The sequence below is a fragment of the Pinus tabuliformis genome, chromosome 9 (assembly GCF_031772625.1).
Source record: "Pinus tabuliformis cultivar Carrire ecotype Pingquan chromosome 9, CPIR1, whole genome shotgun sequence".
Lineage (NCBI taxonomy): Eukaryota > Viridiplantae > Streptophyta > Pinopsida > Pinales > Pinaceae > Pinus > Pinus tabuliformis.
This window is the reverse complement of record NC_142307.1, coordinates 376,015,673-376,031,859: the sequence shown is the minus strand read 5'-3', so window position 1 is coordinate 376,031,859 and position 16,187 is coordinate 376,015,673.

Below are 16,187 nucleotides of genomic sequence, written 5' to 3'. Positions count from 1 at the left end.
TCAGGGTAACCACAAACCACGCTCAGTCTGGTAGCTAGCCCTACCAGAACAGGAGAGGGCTTTCTCCGGGTCACACTCAGAAAAATAAATGATAGGGTCTGAGATGACTGATAATGGATACTAATTTTAGGCTAGATAAATAAATATGATGGAGATGTTTGAAGAATAACTGAGTTTTCTGGGATGTGTGGGGCCAAGGAACAGCATGAGTAGAGAATTTAACTCAAAGACGCAGGTTATTTCGTGAGGCAAGAGAGGCGGAAAGTCTAGCAATTAGAGCTGAAAAAATGTGAGGTGGAGAGATTGTTTGAGAGTGTGAAAAGGGCATAAATACATGAATCCTTTTCAACAGAAGAAAACATAGAAGATGAAAACTATCCCAAGGCAGAGCAGTGCACTGAATTCTACCTTTTTTACTTAGAAAGCTTTCACTGGAAATGAATGTGAATGAAAATATGAAACATAATGAAATACATATGAAACATAAAGAAGATACATTTGCTAAACTCACGCCACAGGGATCTCATGAACCAGAGCTGCAATCTTTCATTAAGTCTCTGTCAAAATGTACAGTGAGTGACTGGGTTTCTCTCCCACAGTTCTCAGAAATGCCAACCCTTTACAAAATGACTCTCAATACAATAAATAGGCTTTGCCATGAGAAGTTCGTTCAACCTAGGAAGTGAAGAGCCAACCATCAGTAGTTACATTCAGTTTTCTATGAAGACCAATTAGAAAAAAGAAAATATGAGCATGGATTTTGTGGGTGGCTGTTCGCCTTCATTTGGTCACTTGGATAGAAGCCAAAAATGTTTTTTAAACTTTGCCTCTAATGCCAGGAAAAACTTATTACAAATGAGTGGGCCCACTTGGAGAAAATTGCGAATCGAAATTTCACGAAGCGGGTGCGATTTTGGCCTTTGGGTGTGTGCGCGCTGCGCCAAAAACTGTGTGCGTCGCGCTACTTTGGAGCTGGTTTTGAGGCCCTTTCCGAAGTCCAAATTGAGCACAAGTGTGCTTGTTGGAAATCCCTACCTGTCTACTCTCTAACCCAGGTGAAATTCCTGAATTTGGTGCCCATTTTCCCCTCCAAAGCTGCAATCTCCCAAGACTGCTTCCTGTGTGTCAAAATAGGGGCAGAGAGGTCATTTTTTGTGTGTTTTTGACCTCCTGAGGACTCAAAACTGGCCCAAAATTCTGGGAAATGCACCAACAATCATGATTTTCCATGAAAATCCAAAAGAGCAAACCTTTAGTCATTTGGAGCTCCCTATTTTAAGCGCGCCCTAGGTGGCGTGGCGCATAGGGAGAAAAACCCTGTTTTTTGCACAAAAATTTCCAAAAACAACAAAAATGCTGCAAATTTCTTGAAATTTGGGCTGGAGCCTCCTTATCAAGTGTTATGCTGGGCCAAAGAGGCTTCAACCAATATCTGAAGTTGATCGAGCTCCCTTTTCCCCTTTTTCTTCTTGATTGCCTTCCTCAATTTTGCCTTCAAATTCTTGATTCGGGCCTTGCACACTTTGTTTCACGCCATGTAGTGGAAAGCCATGTGTCTCAGTAGTGCATGGTCCTTGTCGGCCTTGTCCAGCAGCCTCTATAAGTGCATGTTAACTCTCTCGAGATTGGCCTCCCGATCCTCATTAATCTCTTGCTCTAATGACGTGAGCTCAACTCTTCTCCTTTTTGCAGCTTGGCGATGCTCACGAATGTTTTGTAGCTCCATGATCACCTGCTGATCCTCTAGCTCTTCGTTCCTCTACTCCAGATATTTTATGTTCCATTTGGATCTTTCCAAATCAAGGGACAAGGCTTGAATCTCTTCTTGCTGCTCCCGGATGATCTCTTTAAGCTGTGCACTCGTCGGTTCTGTATCTGTATCATCATCATGAAGGAGAACGAATTCGGTCTCTCATTCACCTGATGGCTCACCTGAAGGCCCCTCATCCTGCATTGGCTCCTTGCCTTTGTCCTGTTCCTGTGATGCTGATGGAGGAAGTGTGGCTCCTTCCACCCCGGGTGGAGATAACACTCGCTTTGCCGCTACAAACAAACGTCTGGTGCCTTTCTGATATGTGATGAAAACCGGCACACTAGCAGTCTCATGGCGCTCATACCAATGAGAAGGTTCACCCTCATGCTTAACCTCTGTCACTCTTCGTGAAGCTCTGAAGGAATCACACGAGATGAAATCATCCCAAGTGATGCCCTGCAATCCAAGCTGATGAACCACCAAAATCTTGATAAGAGCAAAATGATAGGCACTGTTAAGTTGCTGCTGAGGTGTTTTGCACTGTATAAAGGTAATCATCCTCTCTATGTTCCGTCAAATTAAATACGGAATGTTCATCATCCGTACCCTGGTGAAATGCATGAGCAACCTGATGTGATAAGCATAAAGACGAGAGAATCACCCCTCACAGCTGAAATATTTCATAATCAATCTCATTACTGGAGCATATTCATCTTTCAGATACCAAAACGGGAACACTCTCTTCAGATGCCTTAAGAAACTAGTTTTGATGTATGGCTCATAATGCTGCCGGTCAATCTTCTTTTTCTTGTGCCATGGTTCACCAATGTTCGGTATTCCAGTTGCCAATGAGACAGATTCTGGTGTAAGTGTGAAGGTGACACCCACCAAGATAGCTTGATCTTCGTGCAAGTGCAGCACAAGAAGACTAGCCAACTCATCATGAAATTGTATACTTGCCACCTTTTGACAAAACTTATAGCATGACTCATGCTGAAAACATGACATAGCAAGAGGGTAGGCCTGCAATTCTGTAACGGTGGTTAGTCCCTCTCTAACATGCCTACCACTTTTATGAGGCCTCCGGGGTGCCTGTTCTTCCAAAGGGGAGTCACTTTGGGTTTCTACCTCATAGTCTGATAAATGCTCAGATGCCATGACTGCTATACAAAATACCCTGAAGACAAGATGACCTTTGTGTATGAACCGTGTTTGAACTGCTCTTTTTGATGTGTTGAAATCTGCCACCAAGGGGAAAATGCAACAAGGGACTGTTAGGAAGGGGAATAATATGAAGGGATTAGGGACTATGAGGAGGAATTTTATTTAGGGAGAAGGGAGTTTAGGAGATTTTATATAGGGTAGGGTTTGGGGTGTTAGGGAAATTTATATGGGCTATGGTTTGGGTTTTACTTTTGACAAATGTGAGGAGGGGATAGGGAATAGGATTTTAGTAGCATTTTAGGATAGGGAGAAATGGAAAAAGTGGCATAGGGAAGATGGGAATGAGGGCAAGAAGGAAAAATGAAATGGGGGAAGAACCTTGGCACCAACACAATGAGTTTGTAACCCTAACAGCATTTGCTTTGATGATTTTAGGTGGTAGGGTTTAAGAGTTTTTGTGAAACCATAAGCCATCATTTACTATCATCATACCAACATAAAAATGGATGAAACACTGAGAGATTGACCCCACCTGGCAATTTCAAGGGATTGAAGGCGATTGGTTGCAAGTTTTCAGCAAAATCGGGCTTCTGTGTATATGCGCTGCGCTCTTCCATCTATGCGCCGTACCCTCTATGTGTGTCATCCCCGTGTTTTTTAACACTCTACGGTCATTCCCATTGCGCCATGCTTTCTGTGTGCGCTACGCCCCTCCACCTGTGCATCGCGCTCCAATTCTTAACACGGTCCGGCCTTTCCAAACAGTAGTTTGCTCTCCAACCTTCAAACTTGACTTTGCTATGAGATTTATGAATGTAAATTGACCCAAATGATTTATATAACTTGGAGAAATATGTTGCAAGAGTTGGATTTGATTTTTCCTTCTTCCAAAACCCATTTTGTAATGTTTTCACTTTGGCACTTTTTCACAACTAATACAATTCTACTTTTCACACTTCTTTTTTATTTCTTTGACTAAAATGATGAAACTTTTGGGGATTTTTTGCAGGGGTATCCGACATGGAATTTGGCTCAGGAGACTAGGGCTGCGCTTGAAGAAATCCACTGAGAAACTTTTGAAAATTTTAACAAATGACAAACTGTTGAGTTTTCTTCAAAACGTAGTTTTGAAGAACAATTGTATTCTATCGATATGACGATGAAAATCTTTGAATCACAACTTCATAAGAGCCTCCCTCTGACCTTTCTGGCTTTATTGGACATTGTTTGGAGAACCAATGACTAATCCCTAGACTTAATGACCGAAATGGCTTCTGTCCATTAAAAGATCAACATTGACTGTCATGGAATTTAATACACATTAGTGAAAAGACCTACGCTAGCAGGTGCAAGACATGAGGGGAATGAATGGTAAGGCACTTCCATCAGGTTATGGCATGCCCCTAGTGGAATGCAGCTGAGTGAATGGAGCGAGACACCTAAAAATGAAATGCAGAAAGAGTTTTGATCTCTGACGGAGGATTGACAAGACCGACTCTAACATTGGCTCCAATGGGGGGATGGTAGCTCCTTGGAGGTGCCAATAACGACAAATATTTGGGAGAGCAAATAGTGCCTTCATCCATTGGGATATGGTGTCATCATTTCGACAAACGACACACACCTCTTGACTCATTTATTGACTGAAACTTGACTCGGACTGACTCAAATATGGACTTAAAATGACTCAAAAACTGACTAAACAAACTCAAACCAAAACTAAAATAAAATGGTATTTATAGTGACAATGGAAATAGTAGAAACAACTCAAAAGTGGTACCGCTTGAGCAGCTGACCATTGATCGGCCCTCCTGGAAAATATTCCCCGTTCATTTCCTTCAGAAGAAAGGCATTTTGACCCAGATATGCTGCAATCTTGAAGGGACCTTTCCAGAGATTCTCGAATTTACCGTGCTTACCCTTTTCCTCATTCCTTGCATCCCACTTCAGTACTACATCATCCAGCTGAAATTTGTTCACCTTTGCTTTTCTGTCATAAATTTTCTTAATTTTCTCTTGTAGCTTGAATGTGTTTTGGAAGACTTCTTCTTTGGTCTGCTGCAAATGGATCATCTGATTCAATATTCGCTGCATAGGATCATCTTCACTGCCGGCTTCCTGAAGAAGTTTGACTACAGGGGCTGCGAGAGAGGTAGGAAACAAGGCAACAACTCCATACAAAAGCTCAAAGGGGAACATACCAATGGATTTCTTCTCACTGACCCGATCTACCCAAAGTGCATTTACCAACTTCTTATGCCAGCTCTTCTTCTTGATTTCCAGTAGCTTCTTAATGATATTGACCAAAGATTTGTTAGAGGATTCTGCCAATCCATTGCCTTGCGGATGATAGGTAGTTGAGTGACACAAAATGATGTGATATTTATGTCAAAACTCTACCATCCTTTTTGATTTGAAAGCTGCTACGTTATGAGTTATTAATTTATTCGGGAAACCAAAGCGAGTCAAGATGTTATTTTCAAGGAATGAAATAATTACCGTATCTGTAGCTTGTCTGGTGGGAATTGCTTCGATCCATTTCGTGAAGTAATCTGTTGCTGTGAGGATCCATCGATGCTGACCGGAAGAAGCGGGATGAATTTCACCAATGAAATCCGACCCCCATTGCTGAAAAGGGGCACTCACCTCAATGGGCTTAAGCGGCAAAGGCTGTAATTTCTGCCTTCCTTCAAAAATCTGGCATTTATGATAGCTCTTGACAACCTTATACACATCAACAAACAATGTTGGCCAATAGTATCCCGCTCTCAAAACTTTATTTGTTGTTGTTTTCCAAAAAAGGGGACCACCACAATCCCCTTCATGGAAATCCTCCATGACCTGCTTTGCTTCTTCTTCCACCAAACAATTCAAAAGAACACCACTGGGATCTTTCCAATAAAGTGCAGAATTTAGAATACAAAACTTGACAGCCTTTAATTTGAGAGTTCTAGCTTTGTTTCTAGTCATGCCGGGTGGTGGTGACAAATTTTGCAGCACATATATGATGTCTGAATACCATGGAGAAAGAGCAAACATTTTAGATACCTGAATTGATGAACCTTCCTTATTCTCATCGGACATAGCAGCGATCAGATTTATGTCTAAAGCGTGCAAGTTTGATTCGGACATTAACTTTTCCAATCCCTGTCCTTTAACCAGCTTTGTGGGCTTTATCTCTACATCATATTCCAACAAATCTGCAATCCACTTGCCTTGTCTTCCTTCTGGATCGGTCTGCACTAAAACATCTTTGACAGTAGTGTTAGGAACATAAGCCAAAATATGAGAATGCAGAATGTATACCCAAAAGTCTTTCAATGCTTTCACAAGTGCGGGAGCTTGCTTCTCAATGATATTGTACTTTAAGGCTGCATCTCTTATAGTCCGGCTAAAGAAAGCAATTGGTCTTTCATGATCATCTATTTTCTGCATCAACACCGTTGCCATAGTATGCTCCGAAGCGAATGAAAACAATATAAAATCCTGAGTGTATTCCGGGCTGATTAGAACTGGAGCTGAGGAAAGAGCCAATTTGACTAAATTGAAAGATTTTACAGCCTCTTCCATCCACTTCACTTGGCTGTCCTTCTTAAGCATGTTTGTGATCTCTCTTAGGTGCTCAACAAGATTAGGTACAAAGCGGCATAAAAAAATCATTTTACCATTGAAAGACTGAATCTCCTTCTTATTCTGGGGCAGATCAATTTGTTGAATAGCTTGTACATGTGCAGGATCGATACGAATGCCATCTTTTGAGATAATGTGCCCAAGTAGTTTGCCCTCCTCCATGGTAAACAACCTCTTTTTCGGATTCAGCGATAGACCATATTTTCTGCAATTTTGAAAGACAGTTTTCAGATGATACATGTGTTCTTCATCAGATTTGGAAAACGCCGTCAGATCATCAAGGTATACAACCAAAAAGACAACCTTCTCATTTGCGAAATCCAAGTCCATTGCCCACTGAAAGGTGGCACTTGCATTCTTCAAATTGAAAGGCATTTTAGCGTAATGAAAAGTTCCCCATGGAGTAGTGAATGTGTCTTGTCTCGGTCATCTTCATGGACTGAAATTTGGTTATATCCAGAATAACCATCAAGCAGTGACATACGAGATGCTCCAACTACTCGCTGAAGTATATGATCCATTTTGGGCAGTGGGTAGTTATCTTTCAGTGAAACTTTATTGAGATTCCTAAAATCGATGCACAAGCGAATCTCACCTGTCTTCTTCCGCACGGGCACCAAATTGGAGATCCAATCTGAAAATCTGATGGGAATGATGATTCCTGATTTGTACAGCCTGTTTATCTCCTTTTCAATTGATGGCAGCAGTTTTGGATTTAGTCTTCTCAACTTTTGTCTAAAGGGTTTCTGATTAGGCTTAATGGGTATAGTGTGCTGAATGATATTAGTATCGTATGTCTTCAAGTCAGAATAATCCCAACAAACATGTCAGCAAATGAAGACAAAAAGCTAATATATTTGGCTTTCATCTTTTGTGGCAATACTTTAGACAATTTTACCATTTTAGGATTAGCAACTTTTCTGAGATTGACCTCTTCAACACCCTTCTCTGTTCATTTCAATGTTGGTTTGCGGGCTACGTCATCTTGATCAAAAAATTCTTCTAAAGGTATCAAGCCTTTAGGGATGATGTTGTCCTTTAGCTGCAATACGTCCATTTGATTGATCTGCACCTCATCTTTGCCATCATCATTTTCTTCATCAATTGAGGTCTCTTTGAACTTACCTTTGTTTTTCAAAAAATCATCAATCTCCTCATCATCTTGGAAGACTTGCCAATACCTCTGATTGTCAGGAACAGTCAAATGATGTTTGACATGGATTTCGAATTTATTACTGGAGTTCATTGGAATCTTCAAACTACTGGCTGCCTTAGCAAGAGCATCAGCAATGCTATTTTGAACACGAGGCACACCTGTCAAGGTATATTCTGAAAATAATTTCAGGATGTCTAGGACTGCATTCCAGTAAGCCCGCATCCGAGGATGCTTTGCTTGATATTCGCCTCTGACCTGCTTAATCACCGACTCGGAGTCACCATATACTGCAATCCTCTTGCCATTCAGCTTTCTTAGAATCTTTAGGCCAGCAATCAAAGCTTCATACTCAGCTTCATTGTTTGAACAATTGAAAGCTAATTTGTAAGAGCATACCCGCACATTACTAGGCACCTTGTTCGGGGCGGAGAAAGGACTGCGTACACAAATACCAATTCAGGCACCATCATTTCCCATTGCACCATCGAAATCCATGTCCACAAACCTTCTTCCTCTTCTTCCAAGTGCCGAAATTCTGCTGGCACTGTTTTTCCTGCTTGCTGTCCATTATCTTCAGCTGATTTCTCAATGGTGTTTTGTTGTTCTCGTCCTTCTTTCTTCAAAACTTCTCTAAAATTTTCTACTATTTCTAGAATGCTTTCTGCTTCAACTAACTGACTATCTACATCATTAGAACTATCTAAATACAAAACAAAAGACTCTAGATCTGTATGTACATAATTAATTGGATGATTAATGGGTTTCTCCTTACTTGTAATCATGTATTTCATTTTTTGTTCCTGATACAGTTTTCTCATCTGGCCAAACACCGGAATTTTTGAATAGGAGAAATCTAGTTGCAGTGTCCCTTTTAATTTTGTTGCCCAAGACCTGGAAAGAAGCATACTAAACCTGGGAGGAATATCCGCTACCACAATATCCATCAAAACATTCTTCACTGGGATTTGATCTAGACTTACAACCAAGTCTTTGATGAGCCCGATACATCTTACTTTGCTGGAATCAAATGAATAGAGATCATGGTATTTCTGGGTGACGTCAAAACCCAGCTTATCCATGATAGCCTTGGGCATGAGATTGTGAGAAGCTCCAGAATCGAACATGGCATTGTGTAACACAAAATCATGCAATCTTAAACTGATAGAAAAAGGTGGCACATCATTGTTTGGAGACTCACCATTCAATGCTGGTCCAAAGATCATTTTGGGTTGATCATCTTCGACATTCACCATATTAGACATTGGATCACAGTTCAAATTTTAGAAACTTGCCCTCTATAACTGCTGTTCTTCATTATTTCAGTCAAGGGAATGGATACCTTTAATTTAGAAATTTCATTTTCTAAACTAAAAGCGGAAGTCTTTTCTACCTCTTTGACCGGGGCTTCTTTCTTTTCCTTTTCTATCGATACAATTTTCTGATTTGATTTTTCTGCTGATGGTGAATTGCTGCTGTCAGGTCCCAGCGCCTCTTTTCCTTTCTTTTGTGCAACTGACGAATCATTCTTTGATGTCGAAACTTCCTTCCTCTTCTGAATTGGGTTAACCGGCACATCCTTGTTTCTAAGTGAATATTGCCACTGCTGAGTGGACAGAGCATTCATATAGCCCCTTTGATACTCCTCTGATTCTTCTTCTAAAACTGTGTCACTTGCTAGAATGAAATCTGTGTCTTTGTGTGCAGCTAAACTTTCCACATACTCCTCCTCTTTAGTAATATAAGTAGGCAGATCATCCGGAGTAAAGAAGTGGTTCTCTTCCCCTATTACTTTCCCTTCCTCATCAGAGTCCAGTCCATTCACAAAATTTTGTTGAAGAGGTGTCTGTACTGGCTGCTATGCTATTTGATCTTGGGCTCATTGATCTCTCTACCATATCCTATATTGTGGCTGCTGCTGGCCACGGTAGTTAGGATTTCTAACTTGTGGCTCAGGTTTGTCGAGTTTCACCCTTTCAAGCATCTGCTCTACCTTCTTGAGTAATAGATCCATCGAGGAAGACTCTTCCTTGACTATGACCTTCTTTTCTGCTTTTGCTCTACCTCTTTTAGATAGCAGATTTGCTTCAATGCTGACCGCGATTTTCTGCATGTCTTCCATTATGGCCGGATCTCCCTCTCTCAGTTGATAAGCCATGTTAGCATCAAAACCATCTGAAAATTTCATCATGGCTAGTCCCACAGGTGGCCTTAGATGATCAGGAATTTCATTATAAACGGAATTGAATCTAATGCAGTAGTCTTGGACCGACTCACCAGCGTTTCATTTGATCTTCTCATACTTAGCAAGAATTTGAAGAGGATTCTTTTTCACTTCCCAGCGGTCTAAAAATTGTCTTTGTAGTTCGGCCAAGGTGGCGATATGTGCAACTGGCAAACCTCTGAACCATTTCCTAACTTCACCTCCAAATGTCTGAACAAAGAGTCTCATTGCTACATTTTCTGCATCGATCTCATGAAGGTCATAGAAATCTGCCATTTTGTCCACATGTTTCTGAGCGGTAATGCTGTGAGGGCAACCATCAAAGAAAGGGATTTTTCTTTGATAATCTGCGGGCATATCATCTAGAACCTATGGCAGCACAAGAGGTGCAAAAAGGGAAGCCATCACTCTTGGTGGATTTTCTCTTGGAGGTGTTGGATGAGTGTGTGCGGTTTGTAGGGAATTAACAATTTGAGTTTGAAGCTGTGTCGCAATATAATTGTCAATTGACCGGTTAGCCCTTTCAGTTTCTAGGTCTACAAGAAACTGTGGATTGGGGATAGTATAGTCAACTACCCTTTCAGATTTGGTCTTGAACAATGATATTTCAAAACATTCATCAAAGTCAAGCTCTTCAATATACTCAAAAATGTCAGGACATGAATGAGATTTGAACACGGGAGTTATAGAGCTCTCTTGACGAAGGAGTCTTGGAATCAAGTTCGGGTTTTTGTAGATATGAGGAGGATCTGGAACTAGATTGGCTCTGGTATATCATCTCGAAGCCAGCGTGCTATTTTCGAAAAAATCAGAAGGACATGAACAACTTACTCAGCCTATCAAATCCTAAACTTATCATCTGGAAGGTTAGAATTATCAGAAGTATGGGGTGTTCGTAGGTTAAGCCTTCCATTTACGCAACGGAGAAGACTAACAAACAAATAATTTTGTCTCCCCAGTGGAGTCGCCACTATGTTAGCACCTAAATTTGCCTTAGGCTGAAGGAAGGAAAAATTCAAGGTAACCACAAACCACGCTCAGTCTGGTAGCTTGCCCTACCAGAACAGGAGAGGGCTCTCTTCAGGTCACACTCAGGAAAATAAATGATAGGGTCTGAGATGACTGAAAATGGATACTGATTTTAGGGTAGGTAAATAAATATGATGGAGATGTTTGAAGAATAACTGAGTTTTCTGGGATGTGTGGGGCCAAGGAACAGCATGAGTAGAGAATTTAACTCAAAAATACAGGTTATTTCGTGAGGCAAGACAGGCGGAAAGTCTAGCAATTAGAGCTGAAAAAATGTGAGGTGTAGAGATTGTTTGAGAGTGTGAAAAGGGCATAAATACATGAATCCTTTTCAACAGAAGAAACCATAGAAGATGAAAACTATCCCAATGCAGAGCAGTGCACTGAATTCTACCTTTTTTACTTAGAAAGCTTTCACTGGAAATTAATGTGAATGAAAATATGAAACGTAAAGAATATACATTTGCTAAACTCATGGCACAGGAATCTCATGAACCAAAGCTGCAATCTTTCATTAATTCTCTATCAAAATGTACAGTGAGTGACTGGGTTTCTCTCCCACAGTTCCCAGAAATTCCAACCCTTTACAAAATGACTCTCAATACAATAAATAGGCTTCGCCATGAGAAGGTCGATCAACCTAGGAAGTGAAGAGCCAACCATCAGCAGTTACATTCAGTTTTCTATGAAGACCAATTAGAAAAAAACAAATATGAGCATGGATTTTGTGGGTGGTTGTTCGCCTTCACTTGGTCACTTGGATAGAGGCCAAAAATGTTTTTTAAAATTTGCCTCTAATGTCAGGAAAAACTTATTACAAATGAGTGGGCCCACTTGGAGAAGATTGCGAATCGAAATTTCGCGAAGCGGGCGCGACTTTGGCCTTTGGGTGTCTGTGCACGTGCCAAAAACTGTGTGCATCATGCTACTTTGGAGCTAGTTTTGAGGCCCTTGCTAAAGTCCAAATTGATCCCTAGTGTGCTTGTTGGAAGCTACTGCCTGTCTACTCTCCAACCCAAGTGGAATTTCTAAAGTTGGTGCCCATTTTCCCCTGCAAAACTGCAATCTCCCAAGACTTCTTCCTATGTGTCAAAATAGGGGCAGAGAGGTCATTTTTTGGGTGTTTTTGACCTCCTTAGGACTCAAAACTAGCCCAAACTTCTGGGAAATGTGCCAACAGTCATGATTTTCCATGGAAAATCCAAAAATGCAAACCTTTAGTCATTTGGATCTCCCTATTGTAAGCGCGCCCCAAGTGGCGCGACACACAGGGAGAAAAACCGTGTTTTTTGTACAAAAATTTCCAAAAACAGCAAAAATGCCCCAAATTTCTTGAAATTTGGGCTAGAGCTTCCTTATCAAGTTTTATGCTGAGCCAAAGAGGCTTTGGGAAATATTTGAAGTCGATCGAGCTCCCTTTGCCTCTTTTGATTCTTGATTGCCTTCCTCAATTTCGCCTTCAAATTCCTAATTCGGGCCTTGCACACTTTGTTTCGCGCCATGTAGTGGAAAGCCATGCATCTCAGTAGTGCATGGTCCTTGTTGGCCTTGTCTAGCAGCCTCTCTAAGTGCATGTTAACTCTCTCGAGATTGGCCTCCCGATCCTCATTAATCTCTTGCTCCAATGACGTGAGCTCAACTCTTTTCCTTTGTGCAGCTTGGCGATGCTCACGAATGTTTTGTAGCTCCATGATAACTTGCTGATCCTCCAGCTGTTCATTCCTCTGCTCCAGATATTTCATGTTCCATTTGTCTCTTTCCAAATCAAGGAGCAAGGCTTGAATCTCTGCTTGCTACTCCTCGATGTTCTATTTAAGCTGTGCACTCGTCGGTTCTGTATCTATATCATCATCATGAAGGAGAAAAAAATTGATCTCTCGTTCACCTAATGGCTCACCTGAAGGCCCCTCATCCTGCATTGGCTCCTTGCCTTTTTCCTATTCCTGTGATGTTGACGGAGGAAGCGAGGCCCATTCCACCCCAGGTGGAGATAACACTCGCTTTGCCGCTGGAAACAAACGTCTGGTGCCTTTCTGATATGTGATGAAAGCCGACACACTAGCAGTCTCATGGCGCTCATGCCGATGAGAAGGTTCACCCTCATGCTTAACCTCTGTCACTCTCCGTGAAGCTCTAAAGAAATAGTGCGAGATGAAATCATCCCAAGTGATGCCCTGCAATCCAAGCTGATGAACCACCAAAATCTTGATAAGAGAAAAATGATAGACACTGTTAAGTTACTGCTGAGTTTTTTTGCACTGTATAAAGGTAGTCATCCTCTCTATGTTCCGGCAAATGAAATACTGAATGTTCATCATCCATACCCTGGTGAAATGCATGGGCAACCTGATGTGATAAGCATAAAGACGACAGAATCGCCCCTCACAGCTGAAATATTTCATAATCAATTTCATTAGTGGAGCATATCTGTCTTTCAGATACAGGAATGGGAACACTTTCTTGAGATTCCTTAAGAAACTGGTTTCGATGTATGGCTCATAATGCTGCCAGTCAATCTTCTTTTTCTTGTTCCGTGGTTCACCAATGTTCGGTATTTCGGTTGCCAATGAGACGGATTCTGGTGTAAGTGTGAAGGTGACACCCACCAAGACATCTTGATCTCCATGAAAGTGTAGCACAAAAAGATGAGCCAACTCATGATGAAATTGTATACTTGCCACCTTTTGACAAAACTCATAGCATGGATGATGCTGAAAACATGACATAGCAAGAGGGCGGGCCTGCAATTCTGTAAGAGTGGTCAGTTCCTCTCTAACATGCCTGCCACTTTTATGAGGCCTCCAGGGTGCCTGTTCTTCCAAAGGGGAGTCACTTTGGGTTTCTACCTCATAGTCCGATGGATGCTCAGATGCCATGATTTCTATACAAAATACCCTGAAGACAAGATGACCGTTGTGTATGAACTGTGTTTGAACTGCTCTTTTTGATGTGTTGAAATCTGCCACCAAGGGGAAAATGCAACAAGGGACTGTTAGGAAGGGGAATAATATGAAGGGATTAGGGACTATGAGGAGGAATTCTATTTAGGGAGTAGGGAGTTTATGAGATTTTATATAGGGTAGGGTTTGGGGTGTTAGGGAAATTTATATGGGCTAGGGTTTGGGTTTTACTTTTGACAAATCTGAGGAGGGGATAGCGAATAGGATTTTAGTAGCATTCTAGGATAGGGAGAAATGGAAAAAGTGGCATAGGGAAGAAGGGAATGAGGGAAAGAAGGAAAAATGAAATGGGGGAAGAACCTTGGCACCAACACAATGAGTTTGTAACCCTAACAACATTTGCTTTGATGATTTTAGGTGGTAGGGTTTAAGAGTTTTTGTGCAACCATAAGCCATCATTTACTATCATCATACCAACATAAAAATGGATGAAACACTAGGAGATTGACCCCACCTGGCAATTTCAAGGGATTGAAGGCGATTGGTTGCAAGTTTTGAGCAAAATCGGGCTTCTGTGTATATGCGCCGCGCTCTTCCACCTGTGCGTCGCGCCCTTTATGTGCGTCGTACCCGTGTTGTTTAACACTGTGCGGCCGCACCTAGTGCACCGTGCTCTCTGCGTGTGCCGCACCCCTCCACCTGTGCGCTGCGCTCCAATTCTTAACACAGTCTGGCCTTTCCAAACAGAAGTTTGCTCTCCAACCTTCAAACTCGAGTTTGCTATGAGATTTATGAATGTAACTTGACCCAAATGATTTATATAACTTGGAGAAATATGTTCCAAGAGTTGGATTTTATTTTTCCTTCTTCCAAAACCCATTTTGTAATGTTTTCACTTTGGCACTTTTTCACAACTAATACAATTCTACTTTTCACACTTCTTTTTTATTTCTTTGACTAAAATGATGAAATTTTTGGCGATTTTTTGTAGGGGTAGCCGACATGGAATTTGGCTCAGGAGACTAGGGCTGCAATTGAAGAAATCCACTGAGAAACTTTTGAAAATTTTAACAAATGACACACTGTTGACTTTTCTTCAAAATAGGGTTTTGAAGAACAATCGTATTCTATCGATATGATGATGAAAATCTTTGAATCACAGCTTCATAAGAGCCTCCCTCCGACCTTGATGGCTTTATTGGACATTGCTTGGAGACCTAATGACTAATCCCTAGATTTAATGACCGAAATGACTTCTGTCCATTAAAAGATCAACATTGACTGTCATGGACTTTAATACACATTGATGAAAAGACCTAAGCCAGCAGGTGCAAGACATGAGGGGAATGAATGGTAAGGCCGTTCCGTTAGGTTATGGCATGCCCCTAGTGGAATGCAGCTGAGTGAATGGAGCGAGAAACCTAAAAATGAAATGTAGAAAGAGTTTTGATCTCTGACAGAGGACTGACAAGACCAACTCTAACACCTCCCATGCCTCCCATACTGGTTAATGAAGTCCAAGTAAAATATAGACAATCATTGCCTGATAATGTCCAGCATTGGAATGTTTTTGAAGATGATGATGAAGTGAATAGGTTTCTGCAAGTCATTGATGAATTCTCTGAAATGAAAATTGACCATGAGAATGAAGCATTGGGGGAATGCCCCCAGCCCCAGCTAAAGAACAGAATTGGCCAAGATAGCATTGTTCAATTAACTAGCAATTATATACCTAAATTCCTAGTTCCCCTGAAGAAGCTATTTTACTAGAATGACGTGCCTTATAAGGCTACCCAAGAAGAAGATCAATTTGTAGTCCATAGGCATAATATAGGGAGTCCCGATCATCCAAAATATATAAACTTGTCCACCCATCTGTCTGCTGCCCAAAGTTATGAATATTTCACCTTGATCAAGAAATTTTCTCATGTTTTTTCCTAGGAATATAGTGAGCTCAAAACTGATGACAAAAATATCATCCAACATAAAATCCCCTTGGAGAAAGACACCATCCCTTTCAAGTAGAAGCTGAGACCCATAAATCCTTTGCTCCTTCCCCTAGTTGAAAAGGAAATCAAGAAGTTGCTGGCAGCCAAAATCATATTCCCTCTCAGATATTCAAAATGGGTAGCCAACTTGGTAGTGGTAAGGAAGAAAAGTGGAGAAATCAGGCTCTGGGTTGATTTCAGAAATTAAAAAAATGCTCTGAGAAAGTCAACTATCTTCTGCCTAAGATGGAGCATTTGCTGCAAAAAGTCTCAGGAGCCAAAGTGATGTCTTTGCTAGATGGATTTTCAGGGTATAATCAAGTTTCAATGCATGCAGATGATCAAG